This window comes from Anabrus simplex, chromosome 2 (assembly GCF_040414725.1).
Source record: "Anabrus simplex isolate iqAnaSimp1 chromosome 2, ASM4041472v1, whole genome shotgun sequence".
Classification (NCBI taxonomy): Eukaryota; Metazoa; Arthropoda; class Insecta; order Orthoptera; family Tettigoniidae; genus Anabrus; species Anabrus simplex.
The window spans coordinates 758130184-758156544 of NC_090266.1; the positions used below are offsets into that span (position 1 = coordinate 758130184).

Consider the following 26361-nt stretch of genomic DNA (forward strand, 5'->3'; position numbering starts at 1 on the left):
TAATCTTCAGGCCTTCGGGCTGAGCAGCGGTCGCTTGTCGCTTGGTAGGCCATGGCTCATCGGGGCTGTTGCACTATGGAGTTTGGTTTGGTTTGGTTTGTTTTTGGATCCTGAATAGAGGGGAGTTCATTTCTAAGTTAACGTGATGGAAGCCATTCTAAATCTGAATCCATTGCAACTTTTCAGAGTATCGGTTCTAATTATATAATTTAGAAATTAAGGAATCAAGCCAATTTTGGTGACTCTTCTTGAGTGTTGCTCCTCTCCTGTTTTACCACATTCACTCTTGAAAATAATGCTCGGATGATATTTTGGTTAAAGCTTTGGAGTCATAATTGACATTACAAGCTCGGCACAATAACAGTAATGTTATACACCCACCATACGCATAACAGTAAGTGATGTAATCAGAAGTTACTAAAACTTTAGGGAAAGACGTTTAGAGTCCCGGACTTTTTTCCTCGCATGTTTCAGTTCGACATATCCATAAATACATTGCATCATATTGCATGAGAGCTTAGTCTTGCTCAAGAGGAAAGCATAGCCTAGATTTAGTCTCAAGGGTACCGGGCGAGTTGGCCGTGCGGTTAGAGGCGCGCGGCTGTGAGCTTGCATCCGGAAGATAGTGGGTTCCAATCCCACTGTTGGCAGCCCTAAAGACGGTTTTCCGTGGTTTCCCAATTTCACACCAGGCAAATGCTGGGGCTGTGCCTTAATTAAGGCCACGGCCGCTTCCTTCCAACTCCTAGGCCTTCCCTATCTCATCGTCGCCATAAGACCTATCTGTGTCGGTGCGACGTAAAACCACTAGCAAAAGAAGGTCCCAATGGTAATCCTAAATAAGCAAAGCAAAACGCGGTCCAAAGGAACCAGGAACGAGTGAATGCGAAACTGAAATATCGTTACCTATGAAACAGCTGCCACCGAAATTTATTTCAATTTTAGTTATATTTTCTACATTTCTAGTGACATTAGTGCACCTCACCTCCTTGCACTTCAGAAATTGTCAAATGAGTTCTGTTATAAACAACGTTTTCTTATTATAATAATAATATTAATAATTTCGTGTGGCTGGTGCAACCCTTGTAAGGCAGAACCTTCGAAGAGGTTAGGTGGCGTCTGCCGAGTATAGGAAACTGCGTGTTACTGTAGTGAAGAATAGCGTTGTGTGTGTGTGAGTTGCGGGGATGTTCGGGACAGTACAAATACCTAGACCCCGAGCCAAGGGAATTAATCATTTAAGGTTAAAATCTCCAACCCGGCCGGGAATCGAACCCGAGGACCTCTGAACCACTTGGACAGGTAAGCCACGTCCTAGAGTAGGAGCGGAAAGGTAGCTAGTCACACTACTCCTAGTAAAGTTGGGCTGAGGATCCCAGATCACTGACCCCTGGCCTAGCTGGAGGCACTGACTAATGTTAGTTTCTGGGATCTTCGGCCATGTGGAAAGGTAAACAACTCGTGACGAGCACGCCGCACTATAGTCATGCTGATCCTGCTCAAACGGAAAACATAGCCTGAGTATTTACAGTACGCCTGACCACACTCTAACACGATGTCTTCAGAACTGCGTGTAATCACGCTGGCGTTAGCTTCTCCCCGCGGGAGAACACTATTTCAGAACCCAGTAACTGAAAGAAGGTACCCATTATCCAGTTTAGGATACGACACTAATCTCAGCTTAACTCTTGGCAAATACTGGAATAGTTGTTTACTTCGTCTCAGACCATATTCACAATCATACATTTTAAAATTTATTTTTTTACAATTTGCTTTACGTCACACCGACACAGGTAGGTCTTATGGCGACGATGAGATAGGAAAGGCCTACGAGTTGGAAGGAAGCAGCCGTTTCCTTAATTAAGGTACAGCTCCAGCATTTGCCTGGTGTGAAAATCGGAAACCCACTAATCTCCCGGATGCAAGCTCACAGCTGCGCAGCCCTAACCGCACGGCAAACGTGACCGGTATACATTTAATTAATAGCAGCACAGAGGTAAAAAGGATACAAATTACAACGAGTGATAAATCAATCACTCTTCTCATGCAGGTGGGCGAGGTTCGACTCCTAATCAATGCACATGAGAGTTTCGAAACGGAAAATCAATTACCTGGGACTCGGATTGTATGTACATTATATTGTATACGTGGGTTCCATGGCAGTTGGTCACACGATCTACAGCTCCGTTAAACTTGAAATTTTTGTATACTTATATACTTAACCAAGTTAGTTTTGTTGTTGTTGCTTCACCAGAGGCGTTTGTAACATCGTGGTCAACAGTTCCTTGTATTTAGTGTATGCGAAGTTAGTCTGTGTAGTTGTAGTGTCCGTATCAGCCTGCGTAAATTAAAAAGAACAGTCAGGAGTAAAAAAGAAAACGTCTGTGGTTTATATATTTGCCCATCTCAGTGATATCTGAGATGAAATTCTAAAAGAATTCAACTATATTAGGTCCACCTATTCAATACATTTCTGCAATTTATTAAATGGTCTGTTTAAAAGTTACATAGTTTTTAAAAATACTTTGGACATGTTTCGACCTGGCTTAGAGGTCATCATCAGCAAAATAACGAAGAAGAAATACAACAAAAAGAGTGAGACATAAAAATCCGAGATAAAATTCAGTCAACAAATGCAATGGGAGTGTTATGTTAAAATGCCATAGCTTCAATATTAAAAAAAAAAAATCGACAAGTACAATGAAAACTGTTAAAAATGGACATGGATTCAAACTTAGACAAAATAAGTTGTGAGTGCGGGTCCAATCGTATTTAGTACAATATTAGTTGGCCGGAGGAAATACTTAAGAATAGTGAAGACAGATGTTGTTCTAATCTGTCATATTTCTGGGAGACGGAGTGAAGTTTTAAAAAGATCCATTGTATTGCATCACAGAGAACACAAGTATAGGCAGGCTTGTGTGGATCAGGTTGGTTCGATGTAGACCTCCACACACTACACAAGCCTAGGGCTGGAGGAAAGATGACATCTCATTAATTTATCTGATGATGTTTTACCTTAGGAAGGGCATCCGGTTGTAAAATTCGCTACGGAGGTTCATCTCACTTCAATCCCGACCCTGTAGAGAAACGTAACAAGATCTGGACACACACACGCTGAATTCCTTATCTGCTTTTTTTAATGTTTCATCCTTGATCTGTTGCTTTCATGTGAAAAACAGAATAATCACACGGTAGATGGGCTAGTCTCCTGAGCCCAAGTTGACGGGTTCGCTCCCAATTCGGTCCGCTGCTATTTGAAGGTGATCAAATATGCCAACTCCTATCAACTCCTGTTGAACAAATTTCCATCACCTTAGCATCTCTGAAAACCGTAAAATTAGTTAGTGAAACGTAAAATTATTATTATTATTATTATTATTATTATTATTATTATTATTATTATTATTATTATTGTTGTTGTTGTTGTTTCATTCGAGGTGAGTACCCATTGCCAACGGATACTGGGTGAATTAATTATCAGTGTTATTCATATCCTGTCTTCTGCCAACTTGCCAACTCAGAGGCTCTTTACAAAATGAACTCCAAATACCGTACACATCACTACATGTCAAGTCAGCATTAAAACCTTTCCTGGAAAGATGGTAAGAACAGTTGAGATCACACAGATCGTTTCACGGACATTCTGAGCTCTGAGGTGTTTTAGCCTTCCAAGTGGGCAAACAGAAGGACAGTTTGTTTTCCAAGTGGCCGTCCGTCTGTCCATCTATCGCCGTCTCTCTCTTCTCTCTCGAAACACAGTTGCGAGTGGCTTTGTACTGCTAACACTGGCTTGCCATGTACTGCAATTCGTTCCAAAAGTCACAGCTTGCATTTTCCAATAGCGGCCAGGCGGGCAGGCAGAGAACGACAAGATAGCGAGTAAGGTTGAATGTTTTGATGTGAAACAAACGGAAATGACAGGCCGTGTTTGTGCATCTTGTCGGCCCTAGCTCTCGCTTTCTCTGTGTGGAGGTTGAGAAAGCGGATGTATTTCATGCGTTAAATTTTTAAGCGTTTCTAATTAAAAGGCTAGTTAAACAAGCGGGAGGCCCGGGGGCTGTTGCCCGCCATGGAAGGAGGGTGGGGCAGGGGTGGAAGAGCTTAGAGCAGAGCTAAAACACACGGGAAAATAAACAAAGCCGCGAACGAGGATTGACTGGAAGGGAAAGAGAAAGGGTAGGAAGCTATTGATGCTTACCCGCCTCATCTGGCTAAGGTGAAGGTATGGTAGTTACGCCACGGACTGATGGTTACATACAGATAATTATTCGTTTGTATCAAGACAACTTCTCGTGCAGAAACAAGATCCATCTATTACTACTGGATCAATTCCTTGTACTGTACGTCGAAGCAGTGTAAACTGAGTAACTAACCCGCCTCCTTACTACCTTGTCCGGACACAAATGAGAAAAGATTTTTTTTAAATACGTAGGTGTGCATGTACCATATGCATGGAGATGGTATAAAGATTTTAATTGTAGGCCTAAATAACCGGCTGGGTAGTGGAGTAGGTTCGACACAAAACTGGCCTCAAATCTTGTATTAGTTTAGCTGCCACGCTCAGTAATCCTTTTAGGGAAAAATACCGGCACACCAACGTCTCTTAGACCATCAGCAGCGAAAGGGACTTGAAACACACATTTGTGACATATTAAAATATTTCAATCTCAACCTCGTGGCAGCATAAGATGCCTGCTTTGTGGTCCATGAATTCATTCATTCATTCATTCATTCATTCATGCATTCAGTCATTCATTCATTTCTGAGTCCGAGTCAATACACCAGCATTAATTCTTGGCAAAGGAGACAGGTGGTTTCGAATTCTCCTATTGGTCATACTTGAAATAATTGTCCCTAATTTTGTTTTTCGATTCCAGGTTGGGATGGTACTTTTCTTAAGCCCGTTGTCTACATAGTACTAGCTCCAATCAGTAGGACACACACTCACCATTCTAACCAATTTTGTCCGTCAGAAATCACTTGTACGCACTGTAAGACTGCGGACCATAATTTCTTTAGGATATAACTTAAAGAAACAAAGAAAACATTTCATGGTTTGTACTATAATAGCCCAGGAGGTAAACGGATCATGTAGGGCCTTTCAAAGTAGCCCGGCTGGAAGGGTAACCTTTCATTACTGGTTGAACGGAATTAGGAATTAATTCGCTACCCCACATCATATAAATTAAAGATGCCTGCTAGGTTGACCGTGACTTTGGTCATTCATTTATTTCTGAGTCTGGTTCAAATTAATTTGAATTCACCTTAGGCCAAATATGACTAGTAGCAATATCTACAAAAAACAAAAAACTAAGAACACCTCAACCCCAAGAAACTGAAACATTTCTTGCAATTTCCTTAGTGTCGCATCAACACAGAGAGGTCTTATGGTGACAATGGTATAGGAGAGGGCTCGGAACGGGAAGTAAGCGACAGTGTCCTTAATTAAGGTACAGCCTGGTGTGAAAATAGGAAACCATGGAAGGCTATCTTCAGGACTGCCGACAGTAGGGTTCGAACCCACTATCTCCCGAATGCAGGCTGATAGCTGCGTCACACAAACAGCATAGCCACTTGCTCGGTAAACGCAAAAAGTCATAGCAAATATAATAAGAGAAAATACACATATATTCACAGAGCTCGAAATACGAGTAACAAGGAGTTTGAGATTCAATTTTTGTCTCTTTATTTAGGGACTCAGGAGGTTTTGGCCAACAATCTGTTGAACTTGGATTGTGTGTAAACATATTCTTATGATCTTTGCGGCTGTTGTGTCTGTATTAGTGTGTGTGTGTTGTAATATAGATAAAATAAAATACTCGCCTCTCGGTTGGCGTTAATTACATTCTTAATATAATTGCATAGACCTATATTAAACATAAAACAAATGGAATTAATAACTGAAATGTCCAGAATTTGGGTGGTAGAATTCACCTAAATGGATCCCTCGAATTTTGATACAGAAAGATTATTCTATCTCCCAGGGCGTGTACATAAAACTGCGTACTGGTATATCTGCTTCGGGCCTTACCTAACCCTATGAAAAAAATGAACAGGTAGGAACTACACCTAGGTTCTCCAATAACTTTTCCACTGCTTCTAAAAGAACAACCTATATTCTGATTTGTATCAATGCATGAGCATTTAATCAATACACAAAAATATACACTTAACGACTGCTGGAAGACTCTCTATGTACACTGAATAATTCTAGAACAAAAGGTAGCGGTAAACGACAGCGAGGAATGCGCTACCATTTCTAGTGAGCCCGATGACTGGTAGTTACAATGCATATCGTCGCTGCTGGGACAAAACTTCCTATGTGAAATATTTTAGCCTAGAAATTTGGCTGGTAAGGTTCTGTCATCTAAGGTGTAATATTTTGTGAATATTGTCAAGGCATTCTCGCTCTTCATAACGTATGTGCTGCGGGTCAGTATATCTCCAAAAATATTATCATATAGGAGGTTTAGTCCCGGCAACGACGATATATATATTTTTTTCTATTCACTTTTTTGCATCAACACAAATTGCTGGCTCTTGCCATCAAAACGTTATACAACTATTACACTGCACCTCTTTAAGCAATGACACTAACACTTGGGTTTAGAGACACCTTCGCTTGCACAAATGCATGCTGTTGGTCTATGACTTGAAAACAGGCCATAGATTACCAAAAGTTGCCATGAGATACATAGAAGACCATATACTAGATCAGTACACTAGCACAAGAGTTGTATAAGTGTTCGTACATTCTTCAAAAGTAAACTGTTAATTGTTCCCTGAATCGCGCCCACTCGACGGAGGCCTATATGTAGTCTTTCTCTTCCCCCAGTCCATCTCCATATCGTTCCCCCTCTGGCAAACTAACGAATGTGCAAATTGTCAAAAAATTACAAGAGCTGAAAGAAGTTGTGATTACTCATGTCAAATCAATTTTTATATTTAATGATTGGTTTCATGTGTTAGCCATACAGAACGAGTTGCATATGTGAGACTTTGTCAGAGGATAAACATTATATAAATAATAAAATCTAGACCGAAACTTTAGAACTACAGGTTCGCTAGTTCGTCACTTTCGCTAGTTTGCCATAGTGGGGGCGATATGTTCAAGCTCGTTCAGGCGTGTCTGTCCAATCATGAGCGAGAGATTTCCCGCACTATGGTACCCATGTGGCCGTTCTCATCAAGGCGGCCGTGATTTCAATCCCGGCTAGTGCAAATGAGTTTTTGAAATGAAGGGTCACGCCCCCATGGTTCTACTTCCACGTAAAAGAGGAGGACATATTGTTCTGATCATGATGTCAACAATCACGTAAAACTACGAAACTGCTGCTTGCCTGTTTGCCTGATTGCTTGCTTGCTTGCTTTTGATTACTGCAAGCATTTTATAGTTGGGTAAGCCAAGGATCGGTTATATGGTGTAAAGCGAATGTCTTTCTAAGTATGACGATTAGACCAACTTGTGGTCGCAGGTTTAATGATAACAACCTGCAGTTGCTCACATCTCATCAATGATTTAATGACTACCTCTCTTTTATATGTTATTTTATTTTAATTTCTTTCCTCTTCTATTCCATTCTCATCTGTTCTATGTAAAATCAGCGAGTCCAGAATTCATTAAGTTTGTCAGATCTGGTCTAAAATAATCCCGTATAAAAATGGATTGTACATATTTCTCATTACTAGCAAACGATCCTCGGGGTTACATGAACGAATCGTGCCCACGAAATTTCACTGTAATTTTTGTACCAAATGGAAGATAATAATTGCTTTTACTCAAATAAAGTGTAAAATCTGCGGTAAATTAAGAAATAGTAAGAAATATTTTACTTGTAGAGAATACTATGGATACATTCTTTACTACATTGCAACTACTTTTTCTGCTACGTCGCAGCGTTTCCATGTGTGTTTTGTTTGTCTAAAACTTTCGTGTTTGATGTCTTTGCTCACTGAAGTTGTTTAAATTAATTAGGTGTCGTTTTCTTCATGTTGCTCATTCGTTTTGTGCCCTTACTCATTCATTAAGTGATATAGTTATTGGTCCAGGAATCATGCTATTTTTCTTTCAACAAAATAGTAATATATTTATTGGTCCAGGGATCATGCTATTTTGCTGTTTGAACTGCTCGCGCTAGTCATATGGACAAAGATAATGGGAATTCACAGACATAGCACTCCCATTCGTCGTTTCTAGGCCTGGATCTCAATAAAGAAACAAAAGACGACACGAGCAGCGGAATGTAACATAAGGGAGTCCTGTCTACAGCACGTAAGTGCGTATAGATATTTCTCTGGCGCGGTGGGAAGGCTTGCGTGTCCCAATGAAGTAGGTAGCTGAGCCGTAGGTGCAACCATATCGGATGGGTATTTGTCGAGAGAGACCAGATTAACGAATGGTTCATCGAAAGGGGGTAGCAGCCTTTCGGAAATTGCAAGTTCGGCAGTCTAGATGATTGGCTTGTAATACAACCTGTGATAACAAAGTTCGGTGAATGAAGTCACAATGGTCGATCTGGCAACACTGGCGACACATAACGCTGCACCTGCGTAGCAGCAGGTTTTGACCACCTGATCCCAACGTTGTTCAGTTGAGCATCGTGTGTGTGCCATGTAAGACCTGTTAGACACACTGCGTGTTTAGTGCGGGAACTGCGAACAGGAACATGAACGACCAAAAGTTCAATGTACAGTTTTGTTTTAAGCTTGGCAAGACACCGAAAGAAACGCATGCGATGCTGGTATGTGTTTATGAAGATCAAGCACTGTCCTTGAACTGTGTGTACGAGTGGTTCACCCCTTTTAGAGGAGGCCGGGAAAGTGTTTCTGACAACCCCCGTAGCAGAAGACCGGCGACTGCCGTCAGTGACGAAAACATTGAGAAGGTGAGGACATTAATCACGAACGATCGGCGATTAACTGTACGCATGATAGCGGATGAACTGCATATTAATCGTGACTCCGTGCAACAAATCGTTACCCAGAAGTTAGGGAAGAGGAAAACGTGTTCTCGTCCTGTACCAAATCACTTGACTGACGATCAGAAGCAGGCACGTTTAGAGGCTTCACAGGATTTTTCGGAACGGCGGATGCGACACCAAATTTCTTGAACTGTATTGTCACTAAGGATGAAAACTGGTGTCTCAGGTACGACCCTGAAAAGAAACGGCAAAGCATGGAATGGCGTTTTCCGGGATCGCCTCGTCGGAAAAAGGTCAGAGTCGAAAAGTCACGCATCAAACTTGCTTTGAAAGGAAAGAAATTTGACCATATTCCTGACATCCAACCAAACGTGACGAGGCTTTTGAACACCATCCCAAAGGAAGCCTTCTTGCAAAGTTTCCAGGACATGTATCGTCGATCTCAGCAGTGCATAGTTAGGGGAGGAGACTATTTTGAAGGAGGGTAAGGTCACTATCGTGCATTTTTCATCTATGTTGATAGTACAGGACTATTAATCGAACTTTATTGTCACAGGTTGTATTACTTAACATGGCTTAGTTATGTTGATACTGCTACACGGCTAAAAGCAACGGTGAAACTACAGTCGTAACTAACTCCATGCAGCGCTCGCTGTATAAATGATGTACTGATGGTGGCTTCCTCTCGGATAAAATATTCCGGAGATAAAATAGTCCCCCATTCGGATCTCCGGATGGGGAATACACGAGAGGGTACAATCATCAGGAAGATGGATACTGACATTCTGCGAGTCGGAGCGTGGAATGTTAGAAGTTTGAATCTTGTGGTTGGTTAGAGAATCTGAAAAGGGAGATGGATAGACTAAAGTTAGATGGTATAAGTGAAGTACGTTGGCAGGAAGAACAGGAATTTTGGTCAGGCGACTACAGAATTATCAACACAAAATCAAACAGGGGAAATGCAGGAGTTGGTTTAATAATGAATAAGAAAATAGAGCAGCAGGTAAGCTACTACGACCAGCATAGTGAAAGGATTATTGTTGTCAAGATAGACACCAAGCAAATGCCCACCACAATAGTGCAGGACTATACGCCTACTAGTTCAGCGCAGATGAAGAAATTGAAAGAACATACGAAGAGATAGACGATTTAATACAATATGTAAAAGGTGACGAGAATCTAATAATCATGGGAGACTAGAATGCAGTGGTAGGCCAAGGAAGAAAAGGTAACATAGTAGGAGAATTCAGATTGGGACAAAGGAATGAAAGAGTAAGGTGGCTGATTGAAATCTGCCCCGATCATAATTTAGTCCTTGCTAACACTTGGTTCAAACACCACAAATGACTGCCGTTTGCATGCACGAGACCTGGAGACACTGGAATGTATCAAATAGTCTTCAGTATGATTAGGCAGAGATTCAGAAGCCAGGTGTTGGATTGCAAGACTTTCCCAGGAGCAGATGTGGACTCTAACCACAACCTGTTGGTCATGAAATGCTATCTGAAATTGAAGAAATTGAACAAGGGAAATAATGCAAGGAGATGGGATGTGGACAAGTTGAAAGAAAAGAGTGGGAGGGATTGTTTCAAGGAACATTTAACACAAGGACTAAATAAAAAGGCTGAAGGAAACACAGTAGAGGAAGAATCGACAGTCGTGAAGAATGACATCAGTAAGGCTGCTGAAGAAAATTTAGGAGGAAAACAAAGATCAAATAAGAAATAATGGAAAACTCAAGAGATACTAGACCTGACTGACGAACGACGGAAGTACAAGAATGCAAAATATGAGGAAGGCAGAAAAGAATACAAGCAAATAAAGAATGAAGTAGATAGAAAATGCAGGACAGCTAAGGAAGAATGGCTGAAAGAAAAGTTCAAGGATGTTGAAGGTTGTATGGTCCTAGGATAGGTAGATGCTGCATACAGGAAAATCAAGGAAACATTCGGAGAAAGGAAAACTAGGTGTATGAATATTAAAAGTTCAGATGAAAAACCACTTCTAAGGAAAGAAACAAGTCAGAATGATGGCAGGAATATAGCTAACAATTGTATGAAGGTAAAGAAGTAGATGATAGTGTTAGGGAACAAAAAGAGGCTGTTGATGCTGATAACATGGGAGACCCAATTTTGAGGTCAGAATTCGACAGAGCTCGAGAGACATAAGTAGGAACAAGGCACCGGGAATTGATGACATATCCTCAGAATTACTGATTGCCTTAGGAGAAACCAGCATGGAGAGGTTATTCCGTTTAGTGTGCAAGATGTATGAGACAGGAGAAGTGCCATCCGATTGTCGGCAGAATATTGTTATACCTATTCCCAAGATAGCCGGTGCTGACAAGTGTGAAAACTACCGCATCATTAGTTTAGTATCTCACGCCTGCAAAATTTTAACACGTATTATTTACAGAAAATGAAAAGACAAGTAGAAACTGAGTTGCGAGAAGATCAGTTTGGCTTCAGAAGAAGTTTGGGAACACAAGAAGCAATCCTTACTTTACGTGTGATTTTAGAAGACAGAAATAAGAAAGACAGCTTTCGTAGATCTAGAAAAGGTATTCTATAATGTTGATTGGACCAAGCTGTTTAAGATTTTGAGATTCTGAAGGTGATCGGGATCAGATACCGTGAAAGGAGAATTATCTACAATCTATACAAAAATCAGTCTGCAGTGATAAGAATCGAGGGCTTTGAATAAAAGGCAGCAATCCAGAAAGTAGTGAGGCAAGGCTGCAGTTTTTGCCCTCTCCTTTTCAATGTTTACATAGAACAGGTGTTAAAGGAAATCAAAGAGGAATTTGGAAAGGGAATCAAAGTCCAAAGGGAGGAAATCAAAACCCTGAGATTTGCCAATGATATTGTTATTTTATCTGACTATGATAAAAATCTGGAGAAATTGCTGAATGGTATGGACAGAGTCTTGGAGAAGGAATACGAGATGAAAATAAATAAGTCCAAAAGAAAAGTATTGGACTGCGGTCGAACAATATTAGGTGATGCAGGAAATATTAGATTAGGAAGTGAAGTCGTAAAGGAAGTAAATGAATATTGTTACTTGGGTAGTAAGATAACTAATGATGGTAGAAGTAATGAGGACATAAAATGCAGACTAGCACAAGCAAGAAAGGCCTTTCTTAAGGAAAGAAATTTGTTCACCTCGAACATTGATATAGGAATTAGAAAGATGTTTTTGAAAACTTTCGTCTGGAGTGTGGCGTTGCATGGAAGCAAAACATGGGCGATAACTAGGTCAGAAAAAAAAAGAGAATAGAAGCTTTTGAAATGTGGCGTTACAGAAGAATGCTGGAGGTGAGATGGGTAGATAGAATCACGAATGAAGAGATACTGAATCGAATTGGTGAGAGGAGATCGATTTGGCTAAATTTGACGAGAAGGAGAGGTAGAATGATAGGGCACATCTTAAGACACCCAGGACTTGTTCAGTTGGTTTTTGAGGGAAGTGTAGGTGGTAAGAACGTTAGGGGTTGACCATGATACGAATATGACAAACAGATTTGAGCAGTTGTAGGATGTAATAGTTATGTGGAAATGAAAAGTTTAGCCCAAGATATGGTGGCATGGAGAGCTGCATCATGCCAGTTTATGGACTGATGACTCAAACAACAACAATATTGGCAACGTGGCTGAAAAATTAAGAAGATAGCAACTACCTGTTTTGAAGATTCCTAATTCGTGGAATAAACATTATCCGATACCTGCAGAGTGTAGTACTAGTTAGGCCTGCATCACTCATGCTGGGAGATTATGAATGAGAAGGAAGAAAATGTACTTCATAATCTCAGTAAGCCGGCCCCGCGGTTCAGGGATAGAATGTCTGCCTCTTATTTGGAGGCCTGCCGGTTCCATTTCTGGATCACTCAAAGCTTTGAATTCTGAGGAAAGGGCTGGAAATGTGTTTATCAACTGAGGCCCTGTCTGATGTGAGAGCGGATTCGGTCGAAAAGGTAAGTGGTACGGCTAAGCAGGTAGCTGATAGCTACATAATACAAACCGCGCAGCAACTTGGTTGACGGCAGCAGTTTTCTTGCAGGCCAAGGCTCTTAATGGGCTGTGTCTGTAACGAGGATATTAGTGGTTCGATTCCCCGCCTCTTATACTGTTATTCATTTGGATAGGCTGCACAATTTGTCGGCTGACGGCAATCGAGCAGCATGGATTCTCCGCATAACCGACGAACGAATAATATAAGATCTAGTGCAGTGTTTCTCAAACTGTGGTACGCGTACCCCTATGCTACGCCCGAGAATTTTAGTGTGGTACGCCAGCAGCCTTCAGGGAATAAATGAATAAAAATTGAAATATGGATATAAATAAGAAGAAAGTTAAATGTGCATACAGTATGATTCAATCGCCGCTCCAATTTAGTTTTATGCAACCTACAATATTCATTCAGTCCTGAAAACATCTGCCCTGCTGGTATGCTCAGAAAACACAACCGGATATCTTGGTATTTACCGCCTCACCATGACAGGACGCCATAATGTTATACTCGTATTAAACACTGGAAGTCCTGCGTGTGCCTTGTAGAACATATGAGCCTGACACGCCGGCGAAACACTAAATTGATATTGTGACCGCAGTAAACCTAAAACTTGCTATAAGCTTCCCAGTGTGCCATACGGGACCGTAGTGTATTTGGTAAAGGCATAGTGGAGCGGGCTTGCATGGGAGATGGGAGGGTCGAGTCCGGGGAGAAGATCTCGAATTTTTGAAATATTTCTTTAATACGTACCGTACGCAATGTAAATACAATATCCGCTTTCATGCAAATTATGTGTGAATGAATGTGTTTGTGACCCTAAGAATGGCCGATTAGTTAGCAGGCCGGAAACATACAGACCGGAAATAATAGGAACACAACTTCCCTGACACTGTTTTTTCTCAGCAAATGCTCGATGTGATGACCGTTTTGGTTTATGCACACTCGGGCCCGGTGTCCAATAAATCGTCTTGCGCGCTAAAGCACTCCAGGTGTAATTGCTCGACTGGCGTCCGTGATGAGTTGTCGGAGCTGGCCGGGGTTCCCTGGCGCTTGAGTGTAAACGACGTTCTTCAAATATCCCCGCATGGAGACGTTCAACGGCATTAAATCCGGTGATCTGGCGGGCCATGAAGCAGGGCCTCCTCGCCCTATCAATTTCCCTGCCAGTTCGTCGTCCAGATGGTTACGAGCAGGCACAGTCGAATGTGGTGGAGCTCCATCCTATTGCAACCACATCGTCAAACGATCGTGCAAGGACACATCCTCCAGCAGCAGTGGGGGTTCCTGCATGTAGCGTGGGCCCGTCCAATGGCCCTCAAAGAAATAAGGTCCAATGAGGCGATCCCTCAAGATTCCACACCAAACATTCACTCCCCATCGTACTTGATGGGTCGCCTGTCGCACCCAGTGTGGATTGTCCGGACTCCAATAGTGCATGTTGTGGCGATTGACGTTCCCATTATTGTGGAAACACGATTCTTCCGAGAACAAGATATGCGATACGAATGCTGCATCATTGTCCAGCCACCGACAAAACTCCATTCGAGCTTCGAAATCCTGCCCATGGAGCTCTTGGTGTAGCTCAAGACGGTATGGGTGAAATTTAAGTTCATGCAGTATTCGCCAGATGGGCGGCTGGCTGGTGTTCACCTGACGTGCAATCGCCCTTGTACTGATGTGTGGATTATTACGAGCTGCTTCCAGAACAGCCTGTTCTGTTTCACCCGATATAACGGACCTATGGCGGACTGATGGCTGGTTGGAAATCACGCCCGTTGTCCTGAGGCGTTTTTCAACACGGCGGAATGTCGTAGCAGCCGGGTGTCGCCTGTCGGGATACCGTTCCTGGTACAGAAGTAGTACCTCGCACGCTTTTTGTCTTGCTCCCCATATATGAGGAGCATGTCAACGCATTCCTCTGTGGAAAACATGGCTACTGACAGCAGAGATTACAGTACATTCAGGCCCTAACCAGCAGAGTATGCGTAGGGCACAAGATGAATAACAGCGTCATACCGATACAAAAATATTTGAACGGTACACGATTCAAACCGCTGCTGGCATATTCCGTCGATTGCTAGGCGAACGCCTAACCACACCCGCTACGCTACACTGCTGGAAGCACGCTGGTAGTACGACGAGAGCAGCGTACAGCGTACGTACGCCATCCGGTTCGGTGTTTAAGACATTAAATACTATATGTTAGCTAATATTATGCATTGATTCCCCTCTTCGTTACACCCGGTCACGAGGCACGACATATTAACGTAGTTACATGGTAAAAGGACGTTGCTACATGATTTCAATGTGTTATGTTTCGCGAATGGATGATATAACGTTGCACTAGGGCTCAGAATCGTGTGCAAAATGTGCTCACTGAACATTAGTACCATACAGTACGCCTACAGGAAAATAGCACCCCTATAACCATGTGCACGTTAGTTGGGCTGCAGCAAACGATATTGGAAGGGGCTGCTGAATCACACTCTATATGGAGCTACGCTTCCCTTGAGAGTTTCACCTGGAATACGACACCTCAGAAAACTACAGTATGTCACGCCATGCAGGTACACCCATCCCATTGAAATTTTGATGGTTCGCAATCTCTGAATTCCAGAATGAAGATCGAAAATGTTTCATCCTTAGGGCCGATGACCTAGATGTTAGGCCCTTCTAAACAACAAGCAAGTTTCATCCTTATTTATTAATTGGATATTGAGGCTAAAATCTAGCGTTTTGTGAAACTTTCATACAAACAGGTTATCGTATGTTTATTATCATTGTTTTATACTTGATACAGATACAAACTTTACAATTTCTTGTTATGTGTTATCAAAAATCTTTTAATTTCACATTCTCGTCCTATTTACGATGTGTATTTAAAATAATGGTTTATAATAAATTAAAATGCCTTAGTAATTAGCTCGGTACTCATATTTTTTAAACCTATCATTTAGGGATCTTTTCGTGGGGGTGCATTGAACTTTTAGCGATAAGTGAGAGGTACAATATCATAATAGTTTAAGAACCTCTGATCTAGTGAATGATAATAGCCTCGAATCCTTGTTTTTACGAGGTCGAATCAAAAAGTGTCCGCCTCCGTGGTGTAGTGGTTAGCGTGATTAGCTGCCACCCCCGGAGGTCCGGGTTCGATTCCCGGCTCTGCCACGAAATTTGAAAAGTGGTACGAGGGCTGGAACGGGGTCCACTCAGCCTCGGGAGGTCAAATGAGTAGAGGTGGGTTCTATTCCCACCTCAGCCATCCTGGAAGTGATTTTCCGTGGTTTCCCACTTCTCCTTCAGGCAAATGCCGGGATGGTACCTAACTTCAGGCCACGGCCGCTTCCTTCCCTCTTCCTTGCCTGCCCATTCCAATCTTCCCATCCTACCACAAGACCCCTGTTCAGCATAGCAGGTGAGGCCGCCTGGGCGAGGTACTGGTCATTCTCCCCAGTTGTATCCCCGACCAAGGGTCTGAAGCTCCAGGACACTGCCCTTGAGGCGGTAGAGGTGGAATCCCTCGCTGAGTCCGAGGGAAAAACCGACCCGGGGGTGGGGGAGGGTAAACACATTACGATACGATACGAATCAAAAAGTAAGTTTCACTAGCTCGCCGCGAGAGCACGCTCTGTGTCGTGACCGTGACCAATGCAGAGCAAGCTACGGTAACTGCTGATACGTCCGATAGGAAGGTTGGATGGTATCCCGCCGTGTTTTGTGTGCAGAGTGGGCTAAGTTCAAGGGCGCGTCAACAGAATGTTCACTCCAAATTTGAGGTGGGGGCAACGATCAGATTTTTATGGGCTAAACGGCTCAACGGCTCAATTGCACGGACATTCATCGTGAAATCACTGCTGTATATGTTGAGCGTGCAATTTCTCGCCCAGTTATTGTAAAGTGATGTAAGCAGTTTGACGCCCGACGCACGGATCTCATGGACGAATATTGTGAAGACAGACACTCAACGTCCAGAATCGTTGCAAATATTGACCGTGCGGATGGGATCACTTATGAGAATCGGCGCATAACACTGCAGCGAATTACCAGCATGCTGAACATTTCGTACGGCATTCTCCATTGTTCACCAGCACCTCGGATTTCGTGAACTATATCAAAGATGGGTCCCACGTCTGCTCACCGATGTTCACAAGGGACAACGTTTCCAACCGTCACTGGCATCTTTGCAAAGGTATTCTATGTAGGGCAACGAGTTTCTGCGGCGAATCATCACAGGGAATGAAACGTGGGACCACCAGTTCACCCCCGAAACAAAGAGAACATCGATGGAATGGGTGCACACCTCATCACCACCACGAAAGGAGGCTAAGGTCCAACTTTCAGCAGGAAAGAAAATGGCGACAGTGTTCTTTGACATGGAGGGTGTGGTGCGCGTGGAAGTTATGCTGAAATGCACAATCAACTAGGCTTCGTATTGTCAAACGTTTAACCAGTTGCGTAAGGCAATTAGAGAAAAGCGGCGGGGAAAATTGAGCGCCGGTGTGATTTTGTTGCACGATAACGCAGCACCTCACACGGCCCGCCAAACGTCCGAACTGCTACAGCGATTCAGGTGGGAGGTATGGCAACATCCCCCATACAGTCCAGACTTAGCGCCATGTGATTATCATGTGTATCGGTAAGCTGAAAAAGGATGTCATTGGACGACGATTCCGAAACGATGGGGAGGTGAAAGCAGCTGTCTCCAGGTGGTTACATAGCGCTGGAGGTGATTTCTACGCATCTGGAATCGGAAAGTTGGTCGACCGTTCTGAGAAGTGTTTACAGTCTCTTGGGGACTATGTGTAAAATTGAACTTACATTGCATGTTGTCATAGCCGTGTTGCCTATGTGTAGGTGGTTTCATAAATGACCGGGCGAGTTGGCCGAGCGCGTAGAGGCGCGCGGCTGTGAGCTTGCATCCGGGAGATAGTAGGTTCGAATCCCACTATCGGCAGCCCTGAAAATGGTTTTCCGTGGTTTCCCATTTTCACACCAGGCAAATGCTGGGGCTGTACCTTAATTAAGGCCACGGCCGCTTCCTTCCAACTCCCAGGCCTTTCCTATCCCATCGTCGCCATAAGACCTATCTGTGTCGGTGCGACGTAAAGCCCCTAGCAAAAAAAAAGTTTCATAAATGGCCATAACTTGGAAGTGTAACTAACTTTTAGATTCGCCCTCATAATATCACTGAAGTCCATGGATGTTTGTGTTACATTGTTTACACAAACATATAAATTTCCCTGGGATGCTTCTTGATTCAGTAATCTAACAGCTTTCTATACGTCTCCAGTCAACGAAAATTTCTGACCACTCAGTTGTTTTCGTAACCAAACGGAAAATGCACGGGGGCCATCCGATAAAGATGTTTCCCTATTTTACAAAAAATACAAGGGGGCTATTCATACTTGTGAAATATTTTATTTTCAATTTAAAACTCGTACACTACTTCTCCACATAGTCACCATTTCTGTCCAAACACGTTTGGTATCTTGGCAGCATATTTTTGATACCTTTGTCATACCAGGTAGTGTCCTGTCTCCGTAGCCAGCGGTTCACCTCCGCTTCCACCTCTTCATTGGTCGTAAACCACTTGCCTCCAAGATGCAACGTGAGTTGTGGAAAGAGATGGAAATCACTCGGGGGCAAGATCCGGGAAATAAGGTGGATGGGGGAAAAGGGTTCATTTGAAGTTATGCAGCAAATCCTCGATCTTTTGAGCTGAATGGGGGCGTGTGTTGTCGTGAAAGAGCAACATTTTACGAAACATAAAACCAGGAGGTTTTCGTTTGATTGCAGCTCTGAGCTTCATAATGATCGTGTAGTCCTTCTCAGTTGTGACCGTAGTGCGTCGTGGCAGGTAATCAACTAGTAGAACACCATTACTGTCCCAAAAGACAGTAGCCATAATTTGGGCCGCAGAGACAGAGGTCTTCATTTTTTTGGGTGCACGTTCGCCACGTTTCTTCCATGCTTTATCGTTTTGTTTCTGGAGTTGAATAATGCACCCAGCTTTCATCTCCAGTGACAATGCGCGAAAACAGTTGATCTCCCTCTCTTTGAAGCATTTGCAGGAAAAGTCGGACCGCTTCGATCCGTGGTTGCTTGGGACCCAGCTTGCACAGATTTTCGATATTGCAAGACATCTGACAAGATCGTCGCAATAGAGGAGCGTCCAATTCCATACCAGAAGGCAGTTGATTCATTATCACATCAACGCTGACGCGCTGATCTCCGTCCACCACATTCCGAACTGCAACATTGGCTGGACTTCCTGTAGGGGTAATGGGCCTGCCGCTGCGCACGCCATCATGCACATCTTGCCGTCCTTCCAGGAACCATGAACGCCAGCGGCGAACCATTTGGATGCTCATGCATCCTTCACCATAAACACACACTCAGTATCGTCGCCATAAGACCTATTTGTGTCGGTGCGACGTTAAGCCCCTAGCAAAAAAAAAAACCACACTCAATAATGATTAATATTGATAGCCGTTTCATTTTTCGCCATGAAAAAAGCGAACAACAGAACGGAGTTTACAAGCAGAGACGCTTTCAAATGGTAGCTCCATGTCAGCAGGCGCCGTACTCTCGGACGCGGAGCAAGCACGTGCTGTTGAAGGTCATGCGCAGCCACCATACCCCAGTGAAAGTTCCTACAGGACATACTTAATTTTAAAACATGTGGCTTGCAGAGAAAATAAATAGGGAAACTTATTTATTGGATGACCCTCGTAAAAGGCATACGACGGAAAGTCCAGGTGGCAGGAAGCTCCACTGCGTTTTACCGATAGTTTCGCTACGGTCTCGGATAGTCTTTGCAGATATCACGACTTGTCTTAAAGCGTGTTCACCAACACTTCACTGTGGTGACATACATTACTTCCCATGAACTACAGACGCTTAACAAAGAGTATCTGTGGACAAGAATCTAATCACATCACACACACACACACACATACACACACACACACTGGTATGATGAGACCGGGCGAGTTGGATGTGCGGTTAGGGGCACGCAGCTGTAAGCTTGCATCCGGAAGATAATGGGTTCGGACCCCACTGTCGGCAGCCCTGAAGATGGTTTTCCGTGGTTTCCCTTTTTTCACACCAGGAAAATGTTGGAGCAACGGCCGATTCCTTCCTACTCCTAGGCCTTTCCTATCCCATCGTCGCCATAAAACTTATCGGTGTCGGTGCGACGTAAAGCAAATTATAAAAAAAAAGGATGATGAGAGATGGCTCAATTGTGGTCCAGGCTCAGTCCAATGCAATTCATCCTCTACATCAATTCCTCTTACTAGCAGACTTAGAGAGATAATTGAGCACTAAAATCACGTGTCAAAATCACGTGACCTAAATTTCAACTCGTCCTTGTGCTATATTGCTAGCACCGGATAATTCCAGGTACCCAACTCCAAGTAAATTATAACTACGAAATTCATCCGTGGGAACTATTTGGGGTTTAAGCCTGCCTAGTTCGTAGTAACAAGATCAAAAGCAACCACGGTTAAGCAGTGATTGTTTTAAACCTAATAGACTAGGCTGACGTGAGTTACACAGACGGTAGAAGCGCTGGCCTTCCGATCCCAGTTTGACGGGTTTAACTGACTAGGTATAAATTCGATTATCGACCCTGTTTGCATATACTGTTGTTCTGTTGTGTCCAGTGAAATCTGTAACTGCAGTTATTTGTGTTTGGGATTGGGAATCGAAGTAAGGTACCATTTCATCATTATCCTGGAGTGAACATTCAGAAAGGAAAATGGAAACATGTACTTTTTTTATCAGGACAGAGTCGAATGCCGCCGTTGCCTGAGATCGAACCACTAAAGTTCGGTGTGTTGGTCTTAGAAATACAAATTCGGCTCGCCAGTCCTATCGTAGTGCGTGTCTTACCGAGCATGCTTATTAATGCAGGACATCACTTGAAGGTTATGCTTGACTGAACGACTTCCACGGTGAGCTGGCAGAGATTAGGTTTGGACACTCAAGCACTTTCGAATCACAACAATTTTCACTCCCTAACTCTTGAGTGCCCGCTTCCTGGCTCAAATCGGTCACTTGTGTGCGGCTGGAACTGTTTGATTCATGATCTATTACAGGAGAAGATTCCCAGCGGAATATTTTATTAAAAACCGACAATGGAAGGTGAAAGTTATAAACACCAGTCGACAGTTGAAATTCACAAGATGAAATGTTCGAAGTTCACTCATCGTTGTGAGACCACCTGAGGTGCTGTCTGATAAGGGGTGTAACGTACCTCATTACGGAAGCCAAGCAATACGGCTGAGGACGTTACACGGACCACATGAAAACTCTAACAACTGCAGGCCATCTAGCTTAGCAGTGGTTGCCTTAGCAGGCCAAGGGCCTCAATAGCCTAGGTTAATTTGTGCCATGGATCATATTATTATTATTATTATTATTATTATTATTATTATTATTATTATTATTATTATTATTCATTTCATATCATTAACTCCTTTGATGAGGTTTACGTCAGACAGGGCATCCGGTCGTAAAAACTCGCAACGACGATTAATCTCAGTTCATACTAGACCCCGTAGAGAAACGGGACAAGGGTTAGACAAATATTATTATTATTATTATTATTATTATTATTATTATTATTATTATTATTATTGTATATCCGAGAGGAATGGCCGCACGTATTAACGCGCTGCGGTTATGGAGCCAAGCTCTGCATTCGGGAGACGCGTGCGCTCGAGCCCCGGCGTCGGCTGCCCTGAGAATGGTCTTCTGTGGTTTCCCATTTTGACTTTCAGGCAAATGCCCGGGACAGTTCCTGTTCGTAGGCCACAGGCGATTTCTTCCACCTCCTTACCCAATTTCATTCTCCACCAGTCATTTCATCTTCGTTAGCTCCTCAACTGAGATTGGCGTCAGGAAGGGCATCGGCCGTAAAACACGTCAAATTCATCTCACTACATCCCCGACCCCGTATCAAGAAACGGGGCTAAGGGATAGATATTTTTATTTATTTATTTATTTATTTATTTATTTATTTATTTTTTTTGCTAGGGGCTTTACGTCGCACCGACACAGATAGGTCTTATGGCGACGATGGGATAGGAAAGGCCTAGGAGTTGGAAGGAAGCGGCCGTGGCCTTAACTAAGGTACAGCCCCAGCATTTGCCTGGTGTGAAAATGGGAAACCACGGAAAACCATCTTCAGGGCTGCCGATAGTAGGATTCGAACCTACTATCTCCCGGATGCAAGCTCACAGCCGCGCGCCTCTACGCGCACGGCCAACTCGCCAGGTATTATTATTATTATTATTATTATTATTATTATTATTATTATTATTATTATTATTTCTCAAGAAACAAGGCTACAGATAAGGGAGAAATGGAATGTGAATATATTGTTTTCGTTGAAGAGAATTGCGAATGATAATGAAATGTTGATATATCAAATGCACAATTGAAATAATTTTAAGGATACATGCAGATAAGTTTATCGACAGAGTTAGCCTACAGAACAAGCAATGCTGAGTTTTATTATGTAACGAAAATGTCACTGAATTAATTAGGAGAGAGAACATAGAAATACTAGTGCAAAGAATTCGAAACAATTTGCCAAATATCCTTTGAAATCGAAATCCAAAAACAAGATTGTAAAAATCACCCAATAGTTTATTAATATAAGAAATATATAAGGGACATAGCAATAGTCTATTCAGTACCTTAAATTGATACTTTTCAATATCAAAAGGTGTTAGATAAGTAAACACTAAAAATATGATGATAATGCTTGTTGTTTAAAGGGGCCTAATACCTAAGGTCATCGGCCCACTAAAAATATGGATGCCTTTTTGTGTTATAACTATATATGAATACCTAGTCATTCGTGATAAAATATATTTATTATCTTATCATTACAATCATCTGCTGACTAGCACAATGGCGCTTAAGAGATGTAAACTGTATCAAATGAAAATGTAGACCTAATAACTTTGATAACTGAGATTGTGCAAATAAGTTAAGACGAATAAATTGAGATGAAGAATTAGAACTGAATTATTACTATTATTATTATTATTATTATTATTATTATTATTATTATTATTATTATTATTAGGCTATTGTGGTTTTAGTGAATTGCTGCCGTAAATTGATAGCCTTCTCCTGTCTGACTGTGAGCTTATATTGCGAACTGGAGTGTGAACAATACTGCACTTGTTCCGTAAACTCTGCTGTGCAGGTAGCTGCGAGCAGCGTGCGATTTGTATTCATGCAGGCTGTGTGGGCGGGCATACACAGCACAACACAACAGTCCCTATGGTGGTGTAGGTCAGGGATCAGGTGAGCGCCCTCGTGTACAGTCGCGCCCAAAGCACAGGCCAACACTCGAACGTACTGGTATAACGTATAGAATAAGGTACGCATGTTTACATTACATAGTTTTGTTTATCTGTTTACGAACTTCCTCTTATGTCCACAGTTTCAAGAGAATAGGAACGGAAACATCTCTCTGATAATGAAATTGTATTTTCTTTCTGCTGCAAATAAATACTCTGTAATGAATAAAGGCCGTTTGGCTTTCCGAGCTAACTCGTTAGTTCAATAAGTGATGATAATGATGATGGTTTTACGTCCCAGGAAATTACATTTACGGTTTTCAGAGACGCCGAGGTTGTCGGTGGATGCAGAGTGGGTTTCGGCCCTTGGGTTTCGTCCCTTAAGAGGCCACGGCTTGCCCGTGGTCCAACAGCTCTGTACTCTGACCGGCCAACCGAGTAAAGGAAAGTTGGCCACGGCTCTACCGTGGCTCTGCGCCTCTGCATTCGGGAGACGGGCCTGGGGCACAGTGCCGGACTTCACGCCTGGCCCCACCCGTCGGCTGTCCTGAGAATGGCTTTCCGTGGTTTTCTATTCTCCTGCACTAAGGCGAATGCCGGGACAGTTCGTAGTATAGGCCACGGCCGCCCACCCCATCACCTTCTCTACACATCTCCTTCACCGTAACAAATCTCCCGGCCTGAGAGACGGCGTCACCGTCTAGGAGGCCCGCCTCCCCTTTCAGGGAAGGAATGAAAACGTTTAGTAGTAGTAGTAGTAGTAGTAGTACGCCGAGGTTCTCCAACATTTACCCCCAGGAGCTGTTTTAGGTGCCAATAACTCTACCGACGCGTGGTTGAAGTAGATCTATTTGAGCACTTTCAAATACGACCAGACTGACAAGCGGAGAACAAACTCGTCAACTTGGGGGGGGGGGGTATCAGGCCAGAAAGCCAGAGCTCTTCCGTTTGAACCACTCTGTCCCGCTCCATAAACTGAAAATACCATTAATGTCAAATTGTATGCAGGTATATTTTTTTTTTGCTAGTTGCTTTACGTCGCACCGACACAGATAGGTCTTATGGCGACGATGGGATAGGAAAGGCCTAGGAGTTGGAAGGAAGCGACGGTGGCCTTAATTAAGGTACAGCCCCAGCATTTGGCTGGTGCGAGAATGGGAAACCACGGAAAACCATCTTCAGGGCTAACAACAGTGGGATTCGAACCCACTATTTCGCGGATGCAAGTTGACAGCCGCGTGCCCCTGACCGCACGGCCAACTCGCCCAGGCAGGGTGTTTATTTTACTAATCACGTATCTATGTTTATGAGTTTGGAATGAAAAGATACGATGCGTAAGTTCCCAGGATACTAATGGATTGGAGAGTGATTTCAGTGATTTTAAATACTCAAGAGACTACAAATAATAATAATAATAATAATAATAATAATATGCTCGGGCTGAGTGGCTCAGGTGGTTGAAGCGCTGGTCTTCTGACCCCAACTTGGCAGGTTCGATCCTGTCTCAGTCCTGTGGTATTTGATGATACTCAAATACGTCAGCCTCGTGTAGGTATATTTATTGGCACGGACAGGAACTCCTGTGGGACACAATTCTGGTACTTCGGCGTCTCCGAAAACCGTAGGCCTAAAAGTTGTTAGTGGGGCGTAAGACAAATAAAATTATTATTATTAATAATAATATGTAACGACAATTTCACTGAATTAATTGGGAAAGGGAACATTAGCAATACTAGTAGAATGACAACTCATGACCTTTGCACAAATGTTTCTTTGTATGTAACCATATATGCCCCTCTGTACTCCATTGTACCACCGACTATTTACCGCTAGAACCGTGCAATGACGGAGTTGTTCCACAAGCTCTGCTGTGCAGGTAGCTGCGAGCAGCGTGCCATTTGTATTCATGCAGGCTGTGTGGGCGGACATACACAGCACAACACAACAGTCTCTATGATGGCGTAGGTCAGGGATTAGGTGAGCGCCCTCGTATACGGTCGTAGAGTGGAGTACTATTATTATTGTTGGTCTTTCGAATACAGTTATTATTATTATTATTATTATTATTATTATTATTATTATTATTATTATTATTATTATTATTATTATTATTATTATTTCTTTCTTTCTTAATCGTTTACCCTCCAGGGTTGGCTTTCCCTCGGATATAGCGAGGGATCCCTCCTCCACCGCCTCAAGGGCAGTGTCCTGGAGCGTGAGATTTTGGGTCGGGGGATACAACCGGAATGGAGGACCAGTATCACGCCTAGGCGGCCTCACATTCTATGCTGAACAGGGGGATATAAGGTTTGGAAGAGACAGGCAAGGGATAGGGAAGGATGCGTCTTTGGCCTAAAGTTCGGTATCATCCCGGCATTTGCCTGCGGGTGAAGTTGGAAACAAGGAAAAACCACTTCGAGGATGGTTGAGAAGGGAATCTAACTCCTCTCTACTCAGTTGACATTCCGAGACTGAGTGGACCCCGTTCCAGCCCTCTTACCACTTTTCAAATTTCGTGGCAGAGCTGGGAATCGAAGCCGCGCCTCAAGTCACACTAACTACTACACCACATTGGTGGATTATTATTATTATTATTATTATTATTATTATTATTATTATTATTATTATTATTATTGGTCTTAAGACACTCTGGAGGACCAAAGCACTTATAAGGGGATCGACGTTCTGGCAGTTTACTTACTCCAATATTTAGACTGATGTTTTTATGATCCGTAATTGTAGACATGATAATAAGCTTTTGGACTTTTGCTGTGTCAAGAAAACACTTCACTGCGCGTCTTCTTCTTTATCTGTTTACCCTCCAGGGTCGGTTTTTCCTTCAGATTCAGCGAGGAATCCCACCTCTACCGCCTCAAGGCCAGTGTCTTGGAGCTTCAGACTCTGGATCGGGGATACAACTGGGCAGGATGACCAGTGCCTCGCCCAGGCGGCCTCACCTGCTATGCTGAACAGGGGCTTTGGGGGGGGGGATGGTAAGATTAAGGGATAGACAAGGAAGAGGGAAGGGAGCGGCCGTGGTCTTAAGTTAGGTACCATCCCGTTATTTGCCTGGAGGAGAAGTGGGAAACCACGGAAAACCACTTCCA

At 43.0% G+C, this 26361-nt stretch overlaps 1 protein-coding gene across 1 annotated transcript in view; it reads left to right on the forward strand.

The window, feature by feature from the left end:
- LOC136864437 (forkhead box protein P1) overlaps positions 1 to 26361 on the forward strand; it is a 711481-nt gene that overhangs the window by 284778 nt on the left and 400342 nt on the right. The window lies entirely within an intron of this gene.